This window comes from Haliotis cracherodii, unplaced genomic scaffold (assembly GCF_022045235.1).
Source record: "Haliotis cracherodii isolate W230 unplaced genomic scaffold, xgHalCrac1.p SCAF_2, whole genome shotgun sequence".
NCBI classification, from domain to species: domain Eukaryota; kingdom Metazoa; phylum Mollusca; class Gastropoda; order Lepetellida; family Haliotidae; genus Haliotis; species Haliotis cracherodii.
Genome location: NW_027266275.1, coordinates 65415031 through 65441095, shown reverse-complemented (window position 1 = coordinate 65441095; position 26065 = coordinate 65415031). Strand labels below are relative to the sequence as shown.

The following is a 26065-nucleotide window of genomic DNA, read 5'->3' as shown; positions in this document are numbered from 1 at the left end:
GGTTAAAAGATGTTACTTGTTGTTACCCTGTCTGGCGCTCGGCATAAAGGGGCTAAAACCAGGACTGGTCGGCTTGGAGTCAGTATACTGTGTCTGAGTGGGTTATTCATGTTAAACTGCGGCATGGTATCTCAGTGAGCTAGCATTATAAATCAGCATCAGTCCGGATTAGTACAAGCAGCCACACACACATACACGTACATGCACATCGCTATAATAGTGCAATAATCTTGGATGCAATGTTAAACCCCATTTCACCTCACCTCACGTTAACAATTTGGCAGTGCGGCAAGGACTAAAGGAATGGTGCCAATTTATAACTCTGCCCTACCGGTAGAGCAGGACACGCGTAATCTTTCCACAAACACAAGGTGTCATCACTGATTTACATTGATCCATTCATAGACTTTTTAATGCAATTTTGCCTTTTATATCCAACAGAATCTGTTTCGTCAGATAACTGAGACTTGTTATTCTCTGACGTTGATGTTTTATATTACACCACATTTATGAAGTTCCAGCCACATCGTGGCACCATGTGAGGAATTGGTTTCGGCAGGTTGAGCAAAAACTTCCACCTCTTGTTTTACCCTACTCAGTCATCCCTGATGAAAGATGATGTCAAGCACACTGATGTGCAGTGTTATGACCATGTCTTGGAAGCAATCACCAAACTCAGACCTCGACTAAGCTTCTACCTTCATTTCCTTATCTTGTATGGTTGTTCAATATCTATTTCATGAGACAGAAAATTATCTGATATCTGATACCGATTCATGAATTATTCAGGTTTCATGGATTAAATATTGATAATGGCTTCATAGAACAACTTGCCAGCTTGTTTTCTCCTCAGCTTGAAAGGGAAACCTTATTCAATACTTTATGTGATCAATGATACAGCAAAACACGCTTTTGTTTGAATTGAAAATGGTAGCATGTATAGATTTAAATCCTGTGTCCTAGGATACCTGCACCAGTGACCAGAATCAGCTGGTAGTTGTTAAGTAGGGATAGTGCCTAAGTTGGTTTGTTGGTTGATTTGTTGTTTAACGCCGCACTCAGCAATATTCCAGCTATATGACGGCGGTCTGTAAATAATCGAGTCTGGACCAGACAATCCAGTGATTAATATCATGCTCATCGATCCCCGCAATTGGGATCGATGACATGCATAAGTCAGCGAGCCTGACCACCCGATCCCAATAGTTGCCTTTTACGACAAGCATAGTCACCTTTTACGGCAAGCATGGGTTGCTGAAGACCTATTCTATCCCGGAATCTTCACGGGTCGATAGTGCCTAAGATACAAGGGGGCTTTTGAGGGGACAACCAATTTTACTGTAAACCTTAAATATATTTCTTAGATGCAAATATGAAAGGATAATGACCCACAGTAGATGAAAAACAACTTAAAAGATTATTGACCTAACACCCTTACAGGGGCGGGGCGGGTAGCCTTGTGGTTAAAGCGTTCGCTCGTCACGACGAAGACCCGGGTTCGATTCCCCACATGGGTAAAATGTTTGAAGCCCATTACTGGTGTCTCTCACCATGATATTGCTGGAATATTGCTACTCACTTGAAAAACAAATCACAAACAGTTTTAATGATAAATGAAAAAAATTAAACAAGGCGAGAAAAATAATTTAACATTTCCAGCTGAACATTTTATCATTATACTTTCTTCCTTTCTATTGTATTCACCTTTGTATGTGTCTTAATCCTATGAAAAGATTAGTAAGTTCATAGACTAAAGATAATGATAATCTGTAAAGCTGAAATAATATTTACCAATTGGAGCTTTACGTAAGTTTCTCAGTAAATATTGTCTTTGAAATGTCGCATATTTATTGTATGGTGCGCTAACTTGTGAACGTAATCACTTCACAATGGGATAATCTGCTTGAACACGGCCCTAATCTGATTATAGAGATGTAGCTTTGAGGCACTTGACATAACACTTACTTGCTGGGCTAGTAACTGTTCTCAGAACAGTACAGCACATCATTTAATGACGGTGGATAAGTATGATTTTTTTCTTACAGAGAACGTGTCTTCTTTGAGTTTAAAGGAAATTTCCATGTAATTTTCTTTCCATTGTAACCATAATTGTTAGAATGTAACCTCAATTATTTGAAGGGTTTACTTGATGTATTAACAGTGGGTCTTCATGATCCTACACGGTCAAGTATAGAAATATGGATAATCTGATATGATGTGGATGTGCGCAGGACTTGAATGAGGTATGTAGCTTCTGACTCCGTTACTAATGTGATAACATACATGGTAAAACAAAAACAGTTTATTCAGAACTGATGCTGTTTTGTGAAAATCTACATATTTCATTCTGTATCCAGATGAGTCTTCCATGTGACTTGGAGTGTTGATGACAGACGGCTGACCTCATTTCTAAGCCATGATTTTTTTCTGCCCTTCCGAGCTATACTTCAATATGAGCTGTCATTATTTGAGACCAAATATTTCTCTTTTGTGTTGAAGTTAGATCCGGTATGAACTTTTCACAAAACTTCTAACTGAAACTGTCAATGAGACAAGACATGGCTTGAAGGGACCCTAAGTGCACAGTCTCACATTTGTTGTCAAATCCTGGAGGATTCCATCACACATGCCCCCAGTGTACCTATTACAGTGGTGTAAAATCTCAGTCACTTCTGCAACTTTGAAATAGCTGGAACAGATACTTGGAATTGGTACAAATTTAACCACAGTGTAAAGACGGTGGTAGGAAATCCTCAAATTCAGACAAATTTCCTCAATTCCCTTGGGCTGTTTCAATGATCTGTATGTGTATTTACCTACTTGCTGCCAGAGGAGGTTGAGGAGAGAGCTGGGGTTGGTCCTGCTAGGAAGGATGGTATGCTAGTCTGGCTACACAAACAGTGGTCCGCTTTCTGGAATTTAGAGATCCAAGGTATTTGAACAGAAGCTTAATGAACATGTGGTGTACTTTAATGTATCAAATGTGCCAACTTTTAAGGTTTTACTTAAGTATTATACCTTTATGTCTACTTGTTGTCAGATGAAGTTGACAGCTTGTTGTGCATCCTCTGTGTTTAGCTGACTTCTTTTCATGTTTTGCTGACTTTTTATTCAGGATGTATTTGCCAACATTGAGAGAGTGGAGATTTGTTCACTAAACTACCTCCTTTTATACTATATCTACACAGTGTACTCAAGTATTTAATCTTTTAGAAGGTTTTTCGGTGGAAGAAAGGTTGACGGGGATAGGGAAAGTAAAAGAATATCTGCCTGTGACATTAATATGTTTGCATCATAGGCAATGGACCGGTTGTAATTAAAGTTGTGAAAATCTCATTTTCCTGAGGATAGACCTATAAAGATTAACAGACTGTCTTGTTGTGATTTTGTGTAGGCTACCAATGGTACAGTTGGTCTGGCACAATGTAATCTGTCATAGACTTACTCAAGTTACTCTGACTGTTGGTATGAAATTGATCTCACATACTGGAATAGAGGGCAATTTTCTTAGCTTTAGCATTACATGTGTTTGTGATGGGTGCCACCACTGGGGCAGGATATGCTCGCCTTTTCGCGAACACCTGGTGTCATTGCTATTTGATAGTGATTCATCAACATATGCTCATAATATAGTCGGATTTGTACAATTGGCTCTACTTTATCATGTTTATGCAGAGATTTCTATTGGATATGGGAAACGTTTTGTCATTTCTGTGAACCTGTTAGATTAACCTTCAGCAGCTAACTGAAACAAGACTACATACATATATATCTTTACATTGTTGCCATTGGAATACATGGTGTATGAAGCAGATACAAGTTTTACATCATCTTTGTTTTGAAGTAATGAAGAGGCCACTCGAAACAAAAAGCAATGTGTGATAGAATGGCTAAATGCAAGTAAAATGTTGAGAAGACCACAAATACTGTTTCTGATTTAACATATTTAATCAAAATAAATATTGGAAATCAGGCAAGGTGGCTGACCACCTGACATTGGTTGAGTGTCAAGGGACAGAATGAGTTTGATGCAGGTCAAATGATTTCAGCTTTGAGTCAAACATTGACTGACATGACCTGACAGGGGTAACAGGTCATCACAAAATTTGAACAGACAATAGCCAAGGTTCCAGAGGTCAGGCAGTCAATATGAGAAGTCGCTAAGCAAATTATTACTGGTTAAGATACAATGGAATCTTTAACAACTGACCAAATAGAGATGTGATGTCCTTAAGATTCGTTATCATCTAACGGATGAAGTAGGTAAATGGCAACTGCATGATCTATGTGATTTTGTACCCCAAAGAAAGTACCCAAATTAGTAGGTGGGTTTGTACCTATATCTATATAATTATATTTATTTTGTATTGTTTTGATAGGAAAGTGATAGAAAATTACCAAGTATGATACTAACATAAATGTATGTCTTTGAAGCTAATGCTAAATTATTCAGGGTACAAAATCATGAGACATTTTGGGTACAAAATCTCGACATTTCAACTGGATTTTGTGGAATGATGGGAGAAGAAAATGATTTCTCATCTGTACGATTCCTTTTCACATTTTAAGACAAGTATTTTTTTACACAACCAAGCAGGTATACAGCTAATCTTTTGTTCTAAAAGTAGAAAGAAATAATTTGAAAAATGTGGACACCTCAGAAATGAGGGCTTTTAAAGTTATTATTCCATCTGACTTGTTTTGACATGGGTCTATCAAAGAACAAAATATTTGTTTGTATTTTTTGGACACTGACAATTTCAAGCAAATTGTTACAAAAGAGTACCTTGTGTATTCTTGTTTACACCTGGCAAGGGTAATTGTTCATGAATAATAAACAAAAAGATAACATCAATAACATTTAAAACTCATATTGACTTTTTTTGTATTAAGTGGTTTGTTTCCAAACAAAACAATGCTAAAATATAACTAATAACAGTAATTGTGAAAATATAAAAAAATTAAAATAAATGCAGATCATCACCAGCCTTGGATGTGAAATCTTTGATCAGTTGATGGGCTTCAGAATATTAAGTCAGTATAAGTCTTTATCATGTTTATAGTGTTCCATGAGTCTCAGTCTTCCGGGGGATGAAGTGAAATGTCTCTGTATATATGATATTTAAATAGCAAGGATGTGTGTGATATGTGTAATGAATGTTCATTTAAGACAACATAATTCCTGGTGAAAAATATTTTTCATCTGCCACTTACATGCTTTAATGCTTCTTACCAATGCTATTGATACAAAAAAAATTATCACAGTTTGAAATAACCATTGTCTACAATGGAGTTGTCTAAGATGACCATGGTCTCTACCATGGCAATGTCTTAGATGACCATGGTCTACCATGGCAATAATGTCTTTGATGACCATGGTCTACCATGGTAATGTCTTTGATGACCATGGTCTCTACCATGGTTTTGTTCGAGATGACCATGGTCTCTACCATGGCAATGTCTTAGATGACCATGGTCTCTACCATGGTTTTGTTCGAGATGTCTTAGATGACCATAGTTTACCATGGTAAAAATCTTCAATGACCATGGTCTACCATGGTTTTTGTTGACCATGGTATACTTGGTAAGAAATGAAAGTGACCTTGGTGACCATGGTATACCATGGAGTGCATTTCAGCTGGGTAGCATTACGACATGGGATTTGTATGTTTAAATATTGAAAATATTTAACCAAAACACATGAAATGATCATCAGTGAATATTTATGAGTCAGTTATTGCATCCTGCAGTTTTTATGACATCCCATGTTAGAATAAATCTGATATTCTCATTAAGCAATTGACATGATGTCCTCGGAAATATGATTTTATTTTGACATTTTCAAAATATATTTTACAGAAATGGTTCCTCATTTAACATTGCACTGTTGTTTGCCGATTAAAAAATTGTGTATTTAAGTTCAATAAAATTTAAGATTTTCGGAGATTTGAATATTTAAATCAGTTAGCATGGTTAGCACACACTTAATGATTTATACAGGTTCCTAATATGAAACGCATTCCACACTTAATCACGTAAGTCAGGTAAGTTCAAGAAAATTTACCCAGTTTATGTTCAGTTTGGTCTTAACCTCCATCTATTTGAAAGAGTCACTTTATATTTAACTAATAATGTGTATTTTATCTGTCAGGAATAAATGTGCTCATTATTGAATCATCTGTCCCATGTTTAATGAAGCCTCAACCATTTGAATTCACCCACCCTTTTACAGCGCCTTAATATAATAAAACTAAAATTAATCCAGCAAGTAGGGGTAAGAAGTGTGAAAACAATTCAGCGGTCTAAAGGTTAATCTGACACAGGGAGATGTTACTGAAGCACTATTCAATTCATGAAACTCAATTCACTCACTTTTTACTTTGGGCATATCAGAGGAAAACAATATTATTAATTAGTATTAATGTTTTGTCAAGTTTGAAACAATATGTATTAAAATACAACGAAGAATATTGTATAGAATTCTTTTTGTTGAATAAGGTAAGCTTTATATCCCGGTGCACCAGTGAATCATGTCTGCCTGTAAAAACAGGAACATGCAGTTAGCATTGAAATTGGAAAAGGCAATACGTAGCCACTGTTACTAGGCAGATACAGAGGGAAGGGTCGGTTCCCCCAGGTACAGGATAGGTGCAAGTAGACGATATGACACATCAGTGACTAGTTGTACCTTCCCTTCGGGATATAAGTATAGAGACATAGTGGTGTGTCTATGTTTCATTAGCAAGCTGACATTTTGCATCTAATCATTTGGAATATATACCACTTGTTACATTTTATGAATATTCATAGGTCATATAATTAACATTTTTGCAAATTTGAATTGTATTCAGGTCAATTAATTTTGGTGTAAATATATATTGTTGTAAGTGTTTAATGTTCAGGACAGGTTCACCCTGGTTATGTTTCTAGGTTTGTCAGCACCATACCCGTACTCTTGGGTTTCACCAAGGTGTTAAACATCTGAGACTTACATCACTAGGGCTTTCCTCCCACATGAAGCTGACACGCCGTGATATAGCTGGAATACTGTTAAAAGCGGCGTTAAACCCAACTCACTCACTCACACAGTAATGCTCAGGATAAATGCTAGTTTATATTATTACGTATTATGAAGTTACCGAATATTCCGAGTAAGTCTGACTGTACATACACATAATCCAAACAGAGTCGACTGAGTAGCTGCTGAGAAGAATGAGGGATATGTTTATATAAGGTGTTCATTCACATGTGTGAAAGTATTTCATACTTAAGTCAAATTAACTACCACAGTAACAAACCCGTGAAGATCCGGGGTAGAATAGGTCTTCAGCAACCTATGCTTACAGTAAAAGGTGTCTATGCTTGTCAGAAGTGTCGACTAACGGGATCAGGTGGTCAGGCTCGCTGACTTGGTTGATGCATGTCATAGTATCCCAATTGCATTGATCGATGCTCATGATGTCAATCACTGGATTGTCTGGTCCAGACTCGGATTATTTACAGACCGCCGTAATATACCTGGAATATTGCTGGGTGGGGCGTTAAACAACAAACAAACAAACAAACAAACCACAGTAACCGTATGGTTCTGCTACATGTATGAGCAGGCTGTTCATGTATGGAAGCTAATGTGTGTCAGAGTGATGTGCAGCTACAAGCATATACTCTCCTCATACCACGTGACAGCATAAGGCCCATCACTCTGCAAATCAATTTGCTTTTTGTATTTTTAGTTTGACCAGAAATCAGTACAAGACATTCTGTTTTTCTTTTCTTCTCTGATGCTGTATAGAGACTACAATGTAGGTTAATTTCCATGGAATATATGTCGCATGGACAGGTCTCAGAGTTAGCATGGAACATGATGTGTGCAGAAACATGGTACAACACACATTGGGTTTTAATAAAAAAATGTTGAAGGTATGAATCAATACCCAGATAAATGGATTGATCATGTAATGGACAGTGTCATCAATGCAATAAAACAATCTGATAAACTTGGAATCACAATCCAATAAATATGCAAAGGACGTCACCTCGCAGGAAATACTTTTTAGTAGCCTTCCAACATATATTCAGTGGAAATTTTGATATGGGTGGATTATTTAGAAAAACATGGTTGCAAAACATTTGGCATGGTTCATTCAATTGCAATCATTATTCAAAAGCGGTTTCTAAAGTTATATCACTGAGTTGTATTACCGTATTCGACGTAATAAGCGCCCATGGCGATATTTGCTAATATATTGGATAGTGAACAATCCCGATTAGCACCCTTTCTGATTGATCAATGTACACAAGACTTATTATTCTTGTATAATACGTGTGTTATACATGTTATATGCATCCATAGTAATGGGAAATTAAATTCTGGAAAAATATATCTGTCGTATATAAATATTTAAGGCTGTCAGCATAAACCATGAAATTTACGATCTTTCAACTCTGTTGTTTTTACCCAAAATAATATTCTCATAAGAGCTCCCTATTTCTAATTTTGAGAGCTCCCTGGGCGCTTATTATGTCAAATACGGTATGTCTTAAACGTCAATTATTGAAAGAATGACATCATATGGTAAAGTGATTATTACCTTCATGAGTTTCTGTAAAGTAAATATCAAATAAGAATTAAAATATGTAATAGGCTCACCAAAAGCTCTCATGCAATTGTTACTTCAAACTACATGTAACAACACATTTGGTAAACTTGAGACAGTGCCATGAACTTTGTTAAAAGATGGTCCAGTGTTATCTCTAACAAAACATGCAACAGTTCGGATGTTGAGTGAGTGAGTGGGTGAATTTTTATGTTGCATGCATGACAGTTGGAATCAACAACACAAGCCTCCTTAAGCCATGCAGTGTAGAAATACAGTGTGACCTTTAGGAGTGTTGTATTGAAGCAACAGTTCTCGCTGTATTCATTAGAATGACTTTCTTCCTTTGAGGTAGCTGCACCATTATGTCTCGGACTGTTTAATTGACTTCTCCATACAACACTTTTCGCTTGAGCTAATCCAAGTTAATAATCAATTTCCATCCGGCAGTATCTGGCTACCTTCCATTACATGAATCTACTTCCTACTGTTAAAGAGGTGCTAGGCTCATGCAGATTGTCAGTCCTGGCAAGTCTTGATTCAAATTGTTTGAACACCAATTGTTTCTCTGTTAACTCACATTGTTTGAAGTAGGTCAATCTTGCATGTAATACTATCCCCAATAGGATTGAGGCAATGCCTCAGTTACACACATGGGAATAATGACCATTCATAGAACTAGACTGGACTAGACATAATGAGTTACCAGTCTCACCCAAAATAATCTGGAAAATGACCCATTATTCTGGTTATGTTGCCCTAAGGAATAATTGAGGCCACACTTTTTTATGGTTTCCATATATTTGTAGCAAGATGCTTGGGTAAGTCAAAATAAAAACAAACCAAAACATAAATTGATTTAGTGTAGTTCAAGATTTTATGTTTTATTTGGCCCAAGGTAATAAGTGGTACCTTTTTTAGAGTGTACAATTCTTAAGATGCAGCACAGATGTATCTTCCCCAGCCACAGGCCTTGTTCTCTTCATGAGGGGTTTTGGAGTGTGGGAGACTATACCCAGTGCAGTTATTAGGTTAAAAAGGTGAACATAATCATTTTGTTGTAGTTGTATTCTCTACTCTCTAATCCCTCAAAGATTGAACTAACAGGCAAGTAAAAATAAACTTTACTATTGATACTGTTTTTCTTATGTCTGTATTGGTTCAGGCTGGTCGAATCCATATGGCAAGACATTTAAAAAGTATGGCTTAAATATTTATAATGTTATCAATGGTCACTTTTCACAAATATCAGTCTTACTGCTGACACTATTTGTACATTCATAGTGCTAAGTTTGAAATATATAGGTGGATTTATTGACACATGATTGAGATATATAAAAAAAACAATAGTTGAAGTGAAATAACTATACATAGGGATTATTTCGGATCGTGTTGATTGCAGAATATATTGAAGACAAATTGTCTCCTATTAAGATGGTGAAAGTGTCATCATCAGTAATCTTCCTATCGTTCATAGCAGTTTGTTAATGTAAATGATTGAGTAGGGCCTACACTGGCTCCTTTCACAGTATCTGGTTCATACAACGCAGGTTGGACCTGTGTCGGAGATATTGGGATCTCTCCAGTATTGGGAAAAAGTATGTAGGGAAGCTCTGTTGTTGGGAGATTACCTTCCCAAATCCTTGTCTTTGTGAGCTGGTAGAGGCTGGAGTTTCAGAGACACCTTGTTGGCATTGGACTGATGGACAAACAGTCCAGTGTTGTCCTCACTGCCCACAAATATTGACCATTTTTACAGGGGGCATATCAAAATCTTCAGCTGCACTTTTGCAATAATGTTGTTTTTGTATATTATTGAATGCATCTTTTTGATTTTGATATTAAAAGCAAGAAATATCCTAAAGGTAATTGTTGATCATTGTAAATTTTAAATACATTTACTTGGTTGATATGAATTATGTTGAATAACCCAACGACAGTTTGAAATTACCCCTTTGAAGTATTACTTGTTTAATTGGTCATTAGGTTCAAATCTCACATTTTGATAGCACTTCCTGGTGTCGGAAGGATTTCCAAGTCACAGCTCACATCAAATATAAACAGGTCGTTGTGTTTGTCAAATATACCATATAACATGTATAATGTAATACATGAAAATAACGTAACTGCTAACTTGCATTGGTATTCATCGGTTCCACAGATAATTTGCATTTCCAAACATTAACATGAGTAAAGATGTATGAAATATGTTCACGGTATAAAGACAGATTGTTGTTCAGAAGGAAATGAAGACATTTATAACTCAGCTGACAGGAAATGAAAATATAAAGGATTATCCTAAAAGCTGCTGTTTGTTGAAGGGGCAGCCACATGGATCTGAATCAAGTTAACTTGGTATTATGGGACAAGAGTGACTTGTTGCCCTTGCACTACATAGACTTGACAGCCTAATTTATAATGCTATCATTGTGCTTGTGTGACTCGGGATAAGATGTAAGGAAAGCTTTGATAAAATCACTCCAGTTTTGAAGATTTATTGTTCCAGGAAAGCCATATGGGAAGTGAAACTAATGTGTTTGGTAATATCAATGTGTTCTTAATCAACAAAACTCATTGGAAAACTTTAAACAAAATATTCACTCATAGACCTTTATCAAAAGTGATAATAACCTGATGATAAACATGTTACAGGTATTTAAATTTTTTGGACAAATTGTTGAAATTTTGTTTTGTAGAAATTTTCTCTTTGTGTCTTGTCATAAGAACAAACTAATCACCAGACCACTATATCTTTACAAGCGCTGTCGCTTGGTTGGTTGTTTGTCATTTTCCCCAATAGCATGAAATGTTGCACACTAGACTGAACACTTATGAGGGTTATTCAAGCTTGTTTACATTCAAGCTGCTAAGTGTGCTTCACTATTCTCCCACTTATTATTTATGTGCAATTTCTTCCTCTATATGCAACTTAGCCTGACAAGTTTAGAAATACAGATGCTATGTGAACATTATGGACACAATTTCAAAGGTTAGCTGCTAGAAATGTGTCACCATTTTAACAGTAATGGGCGGAAGGAAGAGAAGTTATGGATGTCAACTTCTTTATTATGAGGAACACCACGTTTCAGGGTATATGCTTACTCCTTCATCAGGTGAATAATGGGTATAGTTCCATGAACTAACAAGGACAGCCCTGTCAGGTATCAATATAAGAAATGATAATGATTCAGTGACCGGATCTAATCTCTACAATGGCGGAAGACAAGTTAGGTCAAACTTTTAAGGGGAGAAAAAACTATAATGCAACTCACACCAAACATAACAGCGGTGGTAAACTAGATAGTATGCCTGATTGATTCTTTGTGTTATGCTTGCTAACGGATCGCCAGACAAACTGTACTTGGTCACATAGAATATTCCCAACAAAATACCAATGACAGCATTTGGACTTACCTGCCCTATCACAAATGTCAAGCAATAAGACTTTGATAACAGTACTATCAACCGTTACATTCAGTGTTGCTTTTGAGAACAAAACGTTGGAATGACAGCAGTATCGGCCAATCCCCTGGTCTAAAGTCATGAATACTTGAGACCTGTTGGGTATCTGGGCAGACCCTAGCATCGAATCAGAGATATGAGAAGGGTTCAGCTATAGGAGGTGTTGAAAATCTGCGGTACAAATTGAAGTGTCTATCTGTATCTATACACAAAAGGACTTAGTTAGAGAGGAGACGTGTATTGTTCATCTGAAGCTCCTGGGAGGGTAGGTGAGTCTCACTTTCTCTGCATCACCTGGTGGGGGGTCGCGTTTGACTGGTAAATGATAGGTTTCTAGTTTGGGTAATTGTGTTATGGGCCTCCAACTGTGCAAGATTTAATCTACTATTTCTTTGTAAATTTGTTCAACAAATAAGTAGATCTTCATGGAAGAAATGAAGGGAATACATGTCATCATTCTTGTGATGCTTCATCCTATGTGAGTAGAGCTAATCTTACTTCTGGGCTTGGCAGTTGCATTTTAATGGTCGTGAGGGATTTTTGGCTATCCCAAACAATTTATCTTGTTTTAAAAATCTGTGTGATCATTAGATAATATTTGTTGAAATTTCACTAGTTTTTAAAGGAAACATTTGACAGTATGATTATGATTACCTTGCTAAGAATTATAAATGATCTTTGAAAATGTTCAACATGTTCAAAATTGATGTCTTATTTTAAAAAAATGACTGCATGATATTAGCATGATTAGTTGATAGAGGAAAAAATGAACAGTACATGAACAGAGGATGACATGACTTGAATTTTTTTAATACAGTAACAACAACTTGTGTTATTCCAAATTTCTATGAGTTATGAATGCCAAATGTGACTTCAATATGACTTAAGAAATGATGATAAGCCAAGGCAAGTATTTGTATCTATATCAGGAAGGCAGATGACCTCACTACATAAGGACTCCGCTTTTCCTGCATCTCTTAAACAACTAAGGCATTGAGGATGGAGTAGGGGTTGGGGAAAACAGGATACTTCTTCTTTGTAATTCCGTATCTGGAAAGTTTTTCAGGTTCTGATTAAGTGCCTATTCTTGACATAAAAATAAACTCAACTGTTGAAGAAACTGTTTGTGGAGTTTTTAGAAAACATTTGCACAAGACCAGTGGGTGTTTCATAAGATATTGATACAGAAAGCGCATTCAAACAGATTGTAATGTGTGAGATGAGAGGAAGTGCTGGCACACTGCTGTGAGGACATGCTTGATATGTGAGGTTATATTGATGGGAAAGTGTTAGGGAAGCATGAAAGCCAGAGTGTTTCTGTATAACTAGAATAAGAAAAAAATCTTTGATGACACTTTAACGTAAATAAATCATTTCCTTTTACCCCAAAGGATGCTTAAATATGTGACGGTGTTAAGTGTTGAAGGTAATATGGTTCTGTGTCAGCGGCTTGTATGCTGTTTTATTGCAGGGCATAGTTTGTGTTACACCATTCTATTTAGTTGTGTTTAGATACAAGACCTCATGATGTGATATTTGTATCATGGCACAAAGTGTTGCGATGCATCTTTACTTTGGTGAGTCAGTCCAGCCCTCATTCTGTTCATATTAAGAAGGGGCGGTCGGGTAGCCTAGTGGTTAAAGTGTTCGCTCGTCACACCGAAGACCCGGGTTCCATTCCCGACATGGGTACAATGTGTGAAGCCCATTTCTGGTGTCCCCCGCCGTGATATTGCTGGAATAGTGCTAAAAGCGGCGTAAAACCAAACTCACTCACTCATATTAAGAATAATCTTACACCAAGTAAATGTTGTTGGAGTTGTTTGACTTTGTATCCGTGTTTCATAACAGAACATTGGCACTCATCATACCAATCTCTAATCATGTTTTCTTTCCTTCACAGATCCATGCTACAACCAGAAACATATATTGAAGACCTTTGAGGAATATGAAGAGTTGCATTAGAGGGTGACATTTCAAAGGATATCGACGGACAAATTTACAAGTCCTTTGGCACCGAACATTTTGAAGGACTATCTAGAATATTGATAGAAATTCATTACAGGACTTCGTACGCCACATCTACCTCATCTATCTACTAAATATTCCACAGTTCCTTGGAATCAAGAATGTTATCAATGTCTGTTTGTGATGAGTGACTTTTGACATCTATCATGTTGAAGTGTTTGGTCCAAGTTGTCGCATCGGCTGCAAGTGTTGACAAGATTTCCAGGTATGTTGACTTCACAGTGCCCTGTCATGTCATCTGATACAAACACAATGTTTAACAATAATTATTGATACAGAAGATTTAGCAGAATGTGAAGTTCACCTTTCGAAATTCTGTCACATTTTGTCATCAAGTTGTTACCTGTAGCAATATTTGACTTTTTTGTCTGAAAAATGATAGGGCCAGCACTATTTGCCAGGCTGGTACATGACATCGTGTGTGTGCCTTCTCACAGGGATCCCAAAACAATAAAATGTAACATGTGGAAAAAGCTGACTTATCTTGATAATTTGTGAGTTCACAGAAACATTTTTTTTAATGAATCTTCCAAAATTTGTGTGGAGTTTGCAAAAACATCTATTCTATTTGACTTGGCAATGTTTAGAGGGGATGACGTTTAAACTTAATTTTGTTGAGAATGGCATTATGAAATTCCAGTGTTTGTGAGTCAAGCAATTAAACACACACAGGATCCAATTCCCATTGAAAATACATATTTCCGTCCGACCCCCAAATTCCCAGATTTCTTCACAAAGACTAGAATGTTCCGATAAAAGACAGAAAGTGTATTTGTTGAGTAATGATATTTATGCCACCAATCTTAGGGAAATATGTGGAATAAACAATGTTTGATGAAGGCTTGGTATAACAGTGTTGAATTGGATATTATGCTGCCACTATGAGTCAATATTGACCATAATTCTGGGAGGAACTCTTGTTGGCCTGTTTACTTTGATGCCTGATTTTGGAGAAGTGTCTTATGAGAAAACCTTTAAGGATATATTTTATATAATATGAACAATATGCATGTTCTTTTTTTACAATAACTTTTTATATCCTGAATTGCAAATGGTAAGAAGAATGTAGTAAAATATGTTTTGACTTGTCAATATCATCTTTGTTAAGAGAGACGATTAAAATAAAATACATGGATGTTTGAATGACAAAGGCATAAAACAGTAAACTATGAAACTGAATGAATCTGCTTTAATATCTTAAAATATTTGTTGACATGTTTTGATATGTTTTCATTGAGTTAAGAAGAATCTAAGATGGACATGCTAGTGTTTGACATTCTTTCTGTATAGTATTTGCCTCATGTATGCTAATATATAATTTATACCTAGCATGAGAGTGTAGTATGACCTATGTTACAATGTGCCACCCATCACAAGTGGCATTTACATACCTGCCCAACAATACAGGAGTTTAAAGACTGATGATGTGTGGAAAGTATTGTGTTATCATGATTAGCTGGGTATTATAGTAGCAACAAAATTTCCAGGCGTTAAAATGGATGGAAGTCAGATAAACTTACGTCTTTCACTTCCGCACAATCAGAATTCACTTGCCCAAATGTCATAATGTTAAAAATGACGTGATCCCTATCTAACCAGTCACATATTAAGTGTGAGTGAAATTGGCTTCTTCTATATCATGATGATGAACATTTGTGAAAGGGTGAACATTTGGTTCATATACCAACGGAACCTGTGTAACAGAACATATGTTCTACATTGCTCTACTAAATAAAACTATTTTTCTCCATTGTCTTATGCTAAAGCTCCGATCAATCGATCATGGTCATGTAAGTCAAACTATAAGCTTGTCTGACTCTACATTCATGGGAAGCTATTTCAATTCTTTAAATTTGTGATTTAGAAGTCTCATTTATAGACACAAACCCGAGTTCCTTATCCCTTAATTTGAAGTTATACTTTATTGTAAGCCGAATATTTCACAACCTATTTAAAACATTGATGACAATTATGTTCCAGGGTGAATATTGGTATGGAAAATAAATTTGTGGCTTTTTGGTCGCAACTCACCCCCAGCAGGCGTTGGTCTTAACTGTGATATTTACACCACCCTAACCTGCTACATTATTTCCTTTTGAATAATCTGATTCATTATTTCATTCCAACAAGTTAATGTCACACTTTATCAGTGTGTACTATTTGTGTCTTTCTTCATGTAAGTTAATACTTTTTTGATAACAAAAAGGTAAAAAGTGCAAAAACAGGCCAAATTGAATTTCTACTGAGTTATGGGAATTGAATTACCGTGTAGATAAGAGGCCACCCTGACTGTTAATTGCATGTGTTGAGTTCACAAATATTTCCCCCCGTTATCTCAGATTTCTGTTTAAGATGATAAACAGTCTTCCACAATATACACATCACAATAGATCTTGATTGTTGATGTACATTCTAGTGTCCTACTGAATTTGATCTCATGGGTTGAAGAGTGATCAACTTTTTGTTACCAGACCATGCACGTTGCTATGTAAGTATTGTCACAACAATGCTAAATATGTGCAACTCAATTAGATAGAATAATTAGCTATTACAGTGCTCACAAGGTTGTAAATACCTTGTCATGCTGCAGGGGGTGACTGCCATTGTCAAATAATCATTAGGATCATACCAGTGTATTTTCTTAGGAAGGGACAGATAGCTGGTAGTAAGTCGTGATCTTAACCAGGAACGATCAAGATCAGGAAATCATGATCTCGTCAAGGAACGATCATGATCGAGGATCAGTTATCAAGTTCTGTACTACTGTGGGGTGTGTACAGGAATCACTTGAACGTATGTAGGAGTTAGTGGATATCATGTACAAGGCTTATGGGGTACAACAGTTGGCCACGTCGCCCACTGAGACCTTGGAAGGAGCAACAAGAGGGGACATGCATGCAGTCATTTCAACTGTTTGAGATACTTTGTTTTTTGACTGTGTCCTCATGCTTACTGAATTCTTAGGCCACATTTATGTATTTGCGGGATTGCAAGCATGGCATGGCCTTCTAAGTATTTAAAGACGATGTTATCCATAAATTGTGTCTACTTTGTCATCCATCAACTTCTAAGTAATGAGTGAGTGAGTGAGTGAGTATGGTTTTACGCCACTTTTAGCAATATTCCAGCAATATTATGTCAGGGGACACCAGAAATGCCAAAGTAATGCCTATCAAACAATTCATGGCATTATTCTTTCAGAATATTATAATTAATATTTTTGGTAACAATTGACACAAGTAAGTTTGATTGGGCCAGTTTCTTTGTAATTTCCAAAATATTCAGGAGCATTAAGAAGGTCCATAAGAATTAGAAGTATGTACAAATATTTTTTTAAGATCAAGCAGTCATTCTACTTTTTTTACTTGGAATGTTTTTTTTTTACTTTTACATCATACATGATAATAGTAGTAATGTGTGAAAAGCATCAGGTTTGATATGCTGGTTATTAATGGGATATCAGTAATTTTAAATCTGAACAGAAAGAATCAATGTCTCAGTTTTTGATTGTTAAATATGTTCAAGAAATAAAATAATATTTCACTTCTTATAAATAACCTATTGTTGTGACCTGGTGCTTTTGTGATGCATCTTTTTGACTGACAACAATGAGCTCAGTTTTATTTGTTTTCGCAGCATGATCATGATATTGGTTTCTAAGCATCACAACAAATTATCCTGTTCTGTTCCCTCTGCTTACGTAGATAGAAGGAAGATTCATGCCTGTTATTGACAATAGGACAGTGTGTCTTCTTCCTGTTAGTGACAGTCACGCTGTTGGCCGGAAGGTCTCAACTCATTCATTCTCAGTTAATTATTAATGTAGATGGGTTTGTGTTATAATTGATGCACTGTCACGTCGTGTATTACGCTATTTGTCTCTGAGTCACCTGTCCCTAATTATTTCTCCTGCCAGGTGTGTAGAGTGAAGCCATTGAAGCAGAGAACTGCTGTTGCCATGGATACATTACAACCAAAGGGCGTTGTGACTTTTGTTTGACATATTATTCATATTAATGTACAATGATAGGGATACGGAGTCATTAATTGAAGTAGGAGGATTAGTTGGTGTGTTGATACTACAGTTGTAGGAGTGAGGAGTCTATATGTCCTGAGGGGCAGTCGGGTAGCCGAGTGGTTCGATTCCCAGGTTCGATTCCTGACATAGGTACAATGTGTGAAGCCTATTTCTGGTGTCCCCCGCCGTGATATTGCTGGAATATTGCTAAAAATGGTGTAAAACCATTCTCACTCACTCACTCACTCACTGAGAATGCAGACAATCTATATTCCTTTACAATAGAACGAGAAATGATGAAGCGAAGAACTGTCACATGTAAAGACATCCTTTTCTACCCAGCTCCACCCATTCCAGAGATTTTTTTATGTCACTTCTCTTTTACAAAGGCCCATGAGAACATGATACTCCAAGAGATGTTCTTTGCTGAAATGGTTGACAAAACGGAAATTCCACTGTCTCTTGTTGACAGGTTTAGCATACGTTTTGTTGAAATAATGTCAGTTCCCATGCTGCAATGAGGAAATGTTTGCTGACCTTGAGTGCCTCACGTACACAGGGAAGTGCTTTGAGAACCTAGAGATCTCCTGACATTATAAATATCATATATTCTGGGATATGTATCTGTATATGTTTTTTTGTACAAGTATTTATGTTCCTTTCAACCATAAAAGCATTTTGTATGTAAGAGAAAGTGTTAACATGGTTAATGGGGACCAAACAGCTACATGAACTTGCTGTTTAAAATAGAATTTGCTAAGTTGCTGTTATCTGTGAAACACTATACAATTACTGAACTAAATAAAAATAGCTTTAATGGACTTTCTTTGAGTATTTCCTGCTAATTTGGTGTGACTTACACGAGTAACCTACGTGCAGATGTGCACAGCTTAATGTGTAAAGTTGATCGTCATCTGTTGCGGACCATGGTTGATTTGCATTGGGGTCTAACGCAGCTTGCTTTGCCACTAAATTAGAGTGTGTTCTTTAATCATGTTTTTTTTCCAGGATTGTTGATGTTTACGAAGTAATGTTTTTTGACAAGCATTTTTGGAATGCGCTAGTTTGTTCCTAGGGTTTGTCCACCTGCAAAAACACTTATCTTTTAGAGGAACATTTTGGTTCTATATTCTTCCAAAACAGTTCTAACTTACTTGTGTATACGTGATAAGGAAAAAGAGGTGAGGCGGAGGTTTGAAAGGAATGTTTTTGAGTAATAGATTAAGTAGGAAATACATTTTATTTTATTCTCAAATGAAGCAGGATGTGTAACATTCATAGAGAATAATTATAAGGAAATGCTTTTATTCTCAAATGAAGGATGTTGGGTCTGATTTGATTTATATGGAAAGTATTACTTCTTGACTGTAGGAGTCTTTCTTTTAGATTTAATACAAAATGTTTCAAAGTACACAACCCAATAAAGTTGCAGGTTTTTTGATTTACTGCATGTAGGGAGACTAGTGTTTATTGTATTCACTCAGGATCTGTGTTCAGTTTTTAATTGACCCATGAAGATTACAGGTTAGAATTGGTCTTCCGCAACCCATGCTTTCCTAATGCGGCTAATGGGATAGGGTGGTCAGGCTCACTGACTTGGTTGATGTATGTCATCGTATCCCAATTGCATGGATTGATGCTCATGATATCAATCAATGGATTGTCTGGTTCAGACTCAACTATTAACAGACTGCCCTAATATAGCTGGAATATTGCTGAGTGCGGCATTAAACAACAAACAAAAAACAAAACAAATCATTTTTTAATTTGACAATTTGTACTGGATATTCATATTGAATGGTCCCCACATTGCAGCAAATACTTCTATCCATATTGATATCCATTACATTTCTCATTCCAATAAAATATTGAAGAAAGTAAGAAAATGCAGCTGTTGATAATCGTGATAATGTATCAGACAAAATGACCTTAACTTTATAGGTAAAGTTACTGCTTCAGAACTAGGGTAATGACAATGTGAATGGTTAATAGTATCAGTGTCAGATCAGCCATGGGACCATGAATGAAATACGGCAAATGGATTGATGACCCTCATCCAGGACCAACTCAGGGTACATAGACCACACATACAATCTGTACAGCTCCGTTACACTGTATTTGGGGGCCAGTATTCAAGTTTTCATGCTGTTCCCACGTGTCAAGGTTTTTACTCGTTGTTATGCCTCTTGACTCAAGCTGTATGAAATGCTGTGACCCCGGAATAAAGCTTATTTCAAAGATATGTTTTGTTAGCTGTGAAAGGATTTCATCTTTGTAAAGGGGATCTTGTGGGTGTTGATTCATCCTGTGAAATTGAAGGTGTTAGGTGTAGCATTCATCGGGGTGAGCTTGATACGGTAGATAGCGGATTACACGCAACATGATGTAGCCTCAGTGGATGGAACGCTAGGATATCTATTGTACAGACATACTGTTACTTGGTGGGTTCAACAGGTAAGACAAACCTACTACACATCATCCACAAAGATGTTCGGTAAACACATTTGACAGTATGAACTCGAAGGAAAGATTTCAGGTTGAATAAACGTGGTCAGGAGTAGGTTAATCTTAGTTCATCAAATGATTCAGGTCTCAGTCGTTTAGATTCACCGGACTGATGTTGTATGAAGAAGTTAAGAAACTTCCAAAGCTCAGTGGCACTTACAAATGTCACGATTGTGAATTTGCTTTGTCAAAGGCCATGCCATCATTTATTTAACTGTTTTATGACTTTCATTGAGAATGATAACTTTGATGTAACTATTTACTGGAGTTTTATCTAGAGTGCCAATATTTATATAACTATTTGCTAGATTTGAATCCTAAAAGTTCAGGAGGTTTGATATTGTTTGAGCATCAGTGTGCTAAACTAAGCAGTTTTAAAGAAATAGGTTTGCCTATTGGATACGTCTCCTGGTTTAAGCAGCTGACAGATTGTGGCAAGTGGTGAAACACTTCAGACAGGCTACGTTGCTGAAGCATGATCCAGTGCATGATCTGGATCATTATAGCAATTTATTGAGCCACTATGTTGCAACATGTGATTTAGCTTCATTAACCTCAGTAAGCATGATAAGGTGACAATAGATATGCTTGTGTGTTTATAAAAAGCCTTTGTACTGGATATATGTTTTTGATGGAAGCCATGACAGGTAATGATTGCGTACTCTGTCATGCTCGTGAGTAGCATTACCTGAGGGTATGTAGGGGGCTATTACGTGATTATCTTTGCTGAAGGGATGAGCTATCGTAGTCGTATACCATGACAGACAATTTGTCTATCTGTATAGGTCCAGCTGTCATTGCACGTTTTGAACAAATCATTCTTTTCATACAATGGTGTTTTTATTCATTTGAAGTGAGTGAGTATGGTTTTCTGCCACTTTCTTGCAATATTCCATCAATATCATGGCAGGAGACATCATGGCAGCTTTAGTCATTGTACCCATGTGGGGAATCGAGACTGTGTGTTTTAAGGCTGGGACGGGTAGCTCGGGTACCCGGGTCGGGTGGGTACTGAGTAGGACCTGGGTACCCACAGGACTACCCGGACTGTGGTTAGTCATGTGATATATTGTTTTATGACAAAAAATCACTATAATTATAACTACATGGTTACACGACAATTTTAAGTCTCAAATGTTCGCATTTCTTCATGACTATGAACACATTCCTTCTGGCTTAAATATGTTTGAACAAAGCTAACACTTCAGTCAACTTCAGTTTATGCATGACCACATCGTTCTATACATGTATCAAAACACATTCAGCCAGGGCTACAGTCAAACTATTCCCAATCGGACATTTTATACCTATGTCTTGACACCAACAGTGGGTACCCGGGTCGGGTCGGGTAATAGGGAAGGGGGTACCCGGGTAGTAAATTTGGGCTCGTCCCAGCCAGTGTGTGTTTGGAGATGAGTGAAAGCCTCAACCGCTGCCCCTATTCAAGTAAAGAACAATGTCAGGCTTTGCATATGTGTTTGGTCAGATATGGTCTTGTGTTGTTTTTTGGTAAAGGTTTTGTGACCCACCTGACAGCCCTACTGGTTGTAGACAATTTTTGTATGTTTCTCATTTTGTGGCTGGCATATCATATTCATGTGATATGTGATGTTTGAATAGAAAAACATGCAATAATAATTTCATTGCATGTTGAGTGAACGTTTTTGTCTTGGGATATACGATTGGTACTTAGATAATTGTCATTTGAAAGATTGATAAGCATTGCCTGACCTCGATCGCTGTCTTGAGTACAACAGTTGATCGCCGAGATCAATATGTGTATTAGCTGTACCACCTGGACATTAGTCATTGATTTTTTCATGGAATCAGAATTGATTTGTTATTTCTTGCTAGTCCTGTCATATTTATGAGAGTTTGCAAGGATATATTGATTCAAGTAATAGATTATTTCGTGAATACATTTGCAAAAGATCAGTCTGGTAGGCTGTTCACCTTAATTTGATTGGGGCTTTACAAACACTGACGGCTATTCAGTATGTAGAGAGGCATTGTTTAGCCTCTTGTGTTGTCAACTGATTTATTGAATAATGCAAATATGTCATTATTTGAGAAATGAGGTATTTTGTCAACAAATGAACACCTACATTTTTACGAAACTCCTCTCCATATCAGCTCTGTTATAGCTCTGTGACTATGAATAATTTATGAGACACAACCACATGAACAAGCTCCTTGTGCCAGTTGAAAAACAGAGGCAAAGAACAGAGGCAAAGAATTGAGGCAAAACCTGCAAAGGTGCAACAGATGAAGCCTGTTCTAAGGTCCCTCAATCACCTCACCTAGCAACTCACTCACTCACTCACTCACTCACTCACTCACTCACTCACTCATGAAGTTGTTTACTCATAAACTCACTCATAAACACACTCAGAAACTCACTCATGAACACACTCATAAACTCATTTATGAATACACTCATAAATTCACTCACTCATATACCCACCCATAAACTCACTCATAAACTCTTTACTCATACTCACTCACCCATTAACTCACTCATAAACTCACTCACTCATGAACACACTCATAAACTCACTCACTCATAAACTCACCCATAAACTCATTTACTCATAAACTCACCCACTCATAAACTCACCCATTAAGTCATAAACTCACTCACTTGTAAACCCATGCTGATTTCGGAATTGGTCAATCACCTCTACCTCTAGCAGAGATATGTAATGAATATGGAAAGGGTTTCCTTCACTTGTATTGATGTCACGGCCTGCTTGTCTGACATCAGCGTCATCACTGTAGTCATCACCGGTGGCAGTGGCAGTAACAGCTTCCCCTCAGAAACCACTGGACCAATGAAGCTGGAACATCACATACTTGCTACCACCAAGAGTTACACCTGAATCTGTCCAGGATTTAAAAAATTCATTTTCATTATTGCCATCTAGACTGAAAAATCTATTTGTGTCCATTAATTGTAAATTTGGTTTGTCCATTGCCCACAATATCTATGCAAAAATAGTTGAATTGCTATGCTGACAGCAGCTTTAATAGTAAGACCCTTTACATCTTTTAGACATTTGACGAGATAAGCAGGTGAGCTACAGCGCTGTAGCACTGGTTTATTATATAGTGTATGCTTATGTCTGGCATAAATATGAGATGATAGCCTTACAGAAAGACAGTAGTTTTATAGTAAGGTAATACTAAGAGCATTATTTATGTACAAGTTTGATCAAATTACCTCTGGTAATTGTTAGAATCACTTCCGTGAAGTGCTATAAGTCTAGGACTACTGATGCATTGGTCGGAACGATGCATACATTATGTTGTGTTAGTGTATAGGCATGTAGGGAAGGTTTGTTGTTTAACACCACACTCAGCAATATTCCATCCATATGATGGCAGTCTGCAAATCATCAAGTCTGGACCAGACAATCCAGGGATTGAAATAATGATCATCAATTTATGCAATTGGGATGCGATGCCCAGACCACCAAATCTTGTTATTCACGTTTCTGAAGACCAATTTTAACGTGGATCTTCGCAGGATTAAAGGGAAGGTACTCAACAGGCTGATGATGATAATAATACTTACCTGATGGATGGACGATATTATTGTGTGCCAGATCAGGTGTGAAATACGTGAAATTTATATAAAACCCAATATACAGCCTGGCATTGTAGGAAAATTGATGCAGTGAACATGAAGTTTAACATCTTGTATTTCTAATTTCTAGGTCTTTGTGTAGTTATGAATGAAATATGTTCAAATCAAACATTACCTCACAACATATGTCATTGATTTATGGTAACCATTCATAGTAGAACATTTAATGAGCAACATTAGGTATTGGATATGTGTTTGCAACATCAAGGCTGTGGGTGTGGATGTGGGTGTGTCTTGTTTATGTTGGATGCATTTGAGCTCAAGTTAGAAACTGCAATCCATACAATGCAAGAGCCAATTGTCCACAGCTGTTGATGAGCAGACATTGACTTCAGAGAATACATGTACGTGATGTTCTCCATTGACTCATCTGTGCTTGTTGTGCTATGGGCTTGTTTGGTTCGATAGCAGTTGCACGTCTGCCATCATCTCACTGACTTGGTACCTCCTGACACTTGGCTATGTATAGCCCCTTTTGATGCTGGTAAGTTTCTTTAGGAGGATCGAAGAGGGAGTGTATGTACGTATTTCCAAAATGATTCTGATTCATATCACTTATGTTAACAATTTAACTTAAACTTAAAAGGGCCACTAATTTCCGTTCGTTATAACCGTAGTTCATTATAAGCATATATACAGAAAATGTCAGGGACAAAAAAAAATAAGTTTGTCATATTCGTCAGTTCATTATAAGTGTGTTCATTATAAACATAATTTACTGTAATTGTTAATATTTGTTTGCCAACACACCTTATAGACAGACTTAAGAAGAAATGTCAATATGTAGAGAAATTATGATGACACGTAGCTCTATGTTTGGATCAGTTTAATCAGAAGTACAACATTGTTTACCCAGTTCATTCTAGAAATTGTTCACCTAAGTTACTTTCAATCCAGCGACAAATAATGATGCTAAGAAAAAAGTGTTGTTAGTTTGTCACCAATTTTCATAAGAATGCACTTATGATAATTTCAGGGGATTTAAGGAAGTTTCAATCTTGATTTCCCATTACTGATAGTATGGTACAGCATAGGTAGGTCATTAAATAAGGTTACAAGTTAATGTATGTGTCAAACAATATGGGTGTCTATTGTGTAGACAATTTACCATAGAAAACGGACTTGAATGGTTCTTTTAGTTTCATTAGGACCTGGGTATGCCGTACACCAAGTAGAGTGGTGGTGGTATTGTTACAGTAGAGCCTGTGGCCTCCATGAGTTGTTGATCTGGGTGACTCCAGCAGATGTTTAATACTGTGATCAAATTCACCGTTGTAACTATACAATACATGAAGCAAATCCTGTCAATTTGCCCCGGTAATTGTACAAATACTGCCCTAATGTGCAGTCAGTGTAGTCATAATGTGTGAACCTCTTCTTATTACTGAAGCTAAGTATATATAGGAGTGGCCCGCTGAGCTACATCGATCAGCGATTGTGTCATGGATGGCTAATTATTCCCACAGACTACATACAGTGAACACCATCTACAGCTCTTTGGTCATATTGATCATTTGATTATGGCCATGCATGACTAAGTAATGAACTATGTTTGGAGGGGATTTACAATCTTTGTATTTCATGAGAGACTGCAACAATCATAGGATATTTCTTTGTAGGGGCTTTCATACTTTTGTACTCTATGGGTCAAGAAATTGTTTTTTGAGTCAAATGGAGTAATGAGTGAGTGAGTGAGTGAGTTTGGTTTTACGTCGCTTTAAGCAATATTCCAGCAATATCACGGCGGGGGACACCAGAAATGGGCTTCACACATTGTACCAATGTCGGGAATCGAACCCGGGTCTTCAG

General features: G+C 36.9%; 1 protein-coding gene across 8 annotated transcripts in view; it reads left to right on the top strand.

Annotated features, from left to right (window-relative positions):
* The first annotated feature begins 13966 nt into the window (after positions 1–13966).
* Positions 13967–26065, top strand: part of LOC139468368 (cadherin-23-like) — a 71232-nt gene continuing 59133 nt past the window's right edge. For 6 of the 8 annotated variants that reach the window (XR_011653685.1, XM_071250286.1, XM_071250284.1 and 3 more), the window contains exon 1: positions 13967–14292. The gene's annotated coding sequence lies outside the window, so the exon portion shown is untranslated. Of the gene's footprint in view, positions 14293–24615; positions 24777–26065 lie in introns of those variants that run through there. The other 2 variants (XM_071250285.1, XM_071250287.1) reach the window with 2 other exon arrangements.